This window comes from Aegilops tauschii, chromosome 3 (assembly GCF_002575655.3).
Source record: "Aegilops tauschii subsp. strangulata cultivar AL8/78 chromosome 3, Aet v6.0, whole genome shotgun sequence".
Lineage (NCBI taxonomy): Eukaryota > Viridiplantae > Streptophyta > Magnoliopsida > Poales > Poaceae > Aegilops > Aegilops tauschii.
In genome coordinates this window covers 560887951-560892470 of record NC_053037.3, presented here as the reverse complement: position 1 = coordinate 560892470, position 4520 = coordinate 560887951, and positions in this window count along the sequence as shown.

Here is a 4520-nt window from a genome sequence, read left to right as displayed (position 1 = left end):
CCCCTTTATACCCATTAATGGCCCATTATTCCATTGGGTTGTTTCCAACCCGTGTTATCTTTCGGCCTTCTCAGGGCCCTATTCTTGGGCTCATTTCCAGCATTCGGTTACTTACGTCCCGTCATTGGCCTTTTCTGCCTGCGGGCCAAATTCAGCCCGCGGTTACAATCGGCCCGTTTGTGGCCCGTTACTCCGTTCGTTTGTTTTCATAACGTCATCAAATACGGCCAATTAACGATGACCTGTTATTGTCGGCCCATGAACGGACAATTCCAAATCAAGGCCGTTTACGGCCCATAATGCGGTCTGTTATTGGCCCATGTTTGGCCTATCGATCATACAGCACGTAGAAGGCCCATCGATGCTACGGCCCATAGAAGGCCCATTGTTTCTACGGCCCTTAGAAGGCCCATTATTTCTACGGCCCATAGGAGGCCCATGGTAACTACAGTAAATATGTAGCCCATGGTTATTGTAGCCTAGTTTTAAAAAATAGGTTATTGCGGCCACTAGCAAACCGCGGAAAAAGAACTGCACTGACTACAAGCAAACAAATAAACAAGACAACAAGGAAATAAATAAACAAGCAACTTACGCTAGGCTATCATGGCTATTACACATATTACATCCACTAGGCATTAAAGTTCGCCACCAGTGCAAATATAGGGAACAAAGCAGCATACCAATACACTGGTTGTCAAAGTTGGCGACCAGTGCAAATAAACGCCGCAGCAAAACAAGTCCAGAACTGAAACCACTTCAGGAGAGCTCAAGAAACAATATCCTGGGTACCCATAATGCTGGCAAGATGCTTAGCAAGCTTATTAACTTTCTCTTGTTTGGGGCTTAAATCCTCCAGCACTTGCTGTTGCACCAGAAAGTATGCATCTGAATTCTGCAGGGACTTCCTCAGTCCTTCGGCTTCCTATCACATAACATCTGACCAATGTCTTTCAATTTGAAGTTGAGACTCAAGAAGCCGAACTGATTTAGGCAGCGAGTTCGAAGAGCTGGTGCCAGCAGTAGTAGCCAGTAACTCGAACACTACATCAAGACAGGACTTTGGGGTTGTCTTAGTGTCTCCAATATAGTTTTTATCAGCTTTCTTGGAGACCAACAGGGATGTCTCACTATCTTGAACATTATCTGCATTACTTCCTTTACCATTGCATAACGGGGTACTCTTCTCCAATATTTTATCCGCGTTCTAAAAGAGAAACAAACAAACACATCACAGGTTTACAATGTAGCATATGAAACTCATTTTGGTAAACCAGTTCAGTAGTAAGGTGGACAGGATAACAACATGAAACAAACATATATCTATGTGCTACCTCTTGAGCACTGCGTTGGTTTTCCCTTGAAGAGGAAAGGGTGATGCAGCAAAGTAGCGTAAGTATTTCCCTCAGTTTTTGAGAACCAAGGTATCAATCCAGTAGGAGGCTACACGTAAGTCCCTCGCACCTACACAAACAAATAAATCCTCGCAACCAACGCGATAAAGGGGTTGTCAATCCCTACACGGTCACTTACGAGAGTGAGATCTGATAGATATGATAGGATAATATTTTTAGTATTTTTATGATAAAGATGCAAAGTAAAATAAAAGCAACGGAAATAAATAAGTGTTGGAAGATTAATATGATGGAAGATAGACCCGGGGCCATAGGTTTCACTAGTGGCTTCTCTCAAGAGCATAAGTATTTTACGGCGGGTGAACAAATTACTGTTGAGCAATTGACAGAATTGAGCATAGTTATGAGAATATCTAGGTATGATCATGTATATAGGCATCACGTCCGAGACAAGTAGATCGACTCCTGCCTGCATCTACTACTATTACTCCACACATCGACCGCTATCCAGCATGCATCTAGAGTATTAAGTTCATAAGAACAGAGTAATGCCTTAAGCAAGATGACATGATGTAGAGGGATAAATTCATGCAATATGATAAAAACCCCATCTTGTTATCCTCGATGGCAACAATACAATACGTGCCTTGCTGCCCCTACTATCACTAGGAAAGGACACCGCAAGATTGAACCCAAAGCTAAGCACTTCTCCCATTGCAAGAAAGATCAATCTAGTAGGCCAAACCAAACTGATAATTCAAAGAGACATGCAAAGATAACCAATCATACATAAAAGAATTCAGAAGATTCAAATATTGTTCATAGATAAACTTGATCATAAACCCACAATTCATCGGTCTCAACAAACACACCGCAAAAGAAGATTACATCGAATAGATCTCCACAAGAGAGGGGGAGAACATTGTATTGAGATCCAAAAAGAGAGAAGAAGCCATCTAGCTAATAACTATGGACCCGAAGGTCTGAGGTAAACTACTCACACTTCATCGGAGAGGCTATGGTGTTGATGTAGAAGCCCTCCGTGATTGATGCCCCCTCCGGTGGAGCTCCGGAACAGGCCCCAAGATGGGATCTCGTAGGTACAGAAGGTTGCGACGGTGGAATTAGGTTTTGGCTCCGTATCTGATCGTTTGGGGGTACGTAGGTATATATAGGAGGAAGGAGTACGTCGATGGAGCAACATGGGGCCCACGAGGGTGGAGGGCACACCCAGGGGGTAGGCGCGCCCCTACCTCGTGGCTTCCTGGTGGCTTTCTTGACGTAGGATCCAAGTCCTCTGGATCATGTTCGTTCCAAAAATCACGTTCCCGAAGGTTTCATTCCGTTTGGACTCCGTTTGATAATCTTTTTCTGCGAAACTCTGAAATAGGCAAAAAACAGCAATTCTGGGCTGGGCCTCCGGTTAATAGGTTAGTCCCAAAAATAATATAAAAGTGAATAATAAAGCCCAATAATGTCCAAAACAGAAGATAATATAGCATGGAGCAATCAAAAGTTATAGATACGTTGGAGACGTATCAAGCATCCCCAAGCTTAATTCTTGCTCGTCCTTGAGTAGGTAAATGATAAAAACAGAATTTTTGATGCGGAGTGCTACTTGGCATAATTTCAATGTAATTCTTCTTAATTGTGGTATGAATATTCAGATCCGAAAGGTTCAAGACGAAAGTTCAATATTGACATAAAAATAATAATACTTCAAGCATACTAAGGCAATTATGTCTTCTCAAAATAACATGGCAAAGAAAGTTATCCCTACAAAATCATATAGTCTGGCTATGCTCTATCTTCACCACACAAAAATATTTAAATCATGCACAACCCCGATGACAAGCCAAGCAATTGTTTCATACTTTTGACGTTCTCAAACTCTCTCAATCTTCACGCAATACATGAGCGTGAGCCATGGACATAGCACTATATGTGGAATAGAATGGTGGTTGTGGAGAAGACAAAAAAGGAGAAGATAGTCTCACATCAACTAGGCATATCAACGGGCTATGGAGATGCCCATCAATAGATATCAATGTGAGTGAGTAGGGATTGCCATGCAACGGATGCACTAGAGCTATAAGTATATGAAAGCTCAACAAAAGAAACTAAGTGGGTGTGCATCCAACTCACTTGCTCACGAAGACCTAGGGCATTTTGAGGAAGCCCATCATTGGAATATACAAGCCAAGTTCTATAATGAAAAATTCCCACTAGTATATGAAATTGATAACATAGGGGACTCTCTATCATGAAGATCATGGTGCTACTTTGAAGCACAAGTGTGGTAAAAGGATAGTAACATTGTCCTTTCTCTCTTTTTCTCTCATTTTTGGGCCTTTTTTCCCTTTATTTTATGGCCTCTTTTTTTTTCGTCCGGAGTCTCATCCCGACTTGTGGGGGAATCATTGTCTCCATCATCCTTTCCTCACTTGGGACAATGCTCTAAAATGATGATCATCACACTTTTATTTTCTTACAACTCAACAATTACAACTCGATACTTAGAACAAAATATGACTCTATATGAATGCCTCCGGCGGTGTACCGGGATATGCAATGAATCAAGAGTGACATGTATGAAAGAATTATGAATGGTGGCTTTGCCACAAATACAATGTCAACTACATGATCATGCAAAGCAATATGACAATGATGAAGCGTGTCATAATAAACGAAACGGTGGTATGTTGCATGGAAATATATCTCGGAATGGCTATGGAAATGCCATGATAGGTAGGTATGGTGGCTGTTTTGAGGAAGGTATATGGTGGGTGTATGATACCGGCGAAAAGTGCGCAGTATTAGAGAGGCTAGCAATGGTGGAAGGAAGAAGGGTGCGTATAATCCATGGAATCAACATTAGTCATAAAGAACTCATATACTTATTGCAAGAATCTACAAGTTATCAAAGCAAAGTATTACGCGCATGCTCCTAGGGGATAGATTGGTAGGAAAAGACCATCGCTCGTCCCCGACCGCCACTCATAAGGAAGACAATCAATAAATAAATCATGCTCCGACTTCATCACATAACGATTCACCATACGTGCATGCTACGGGAATCACAAACTTTAACACAAGTATTTCTCAAATTCAAAACTACTCAACTAGCATGACTCTAATATCACCATCTTCATATCTCAAAACAAT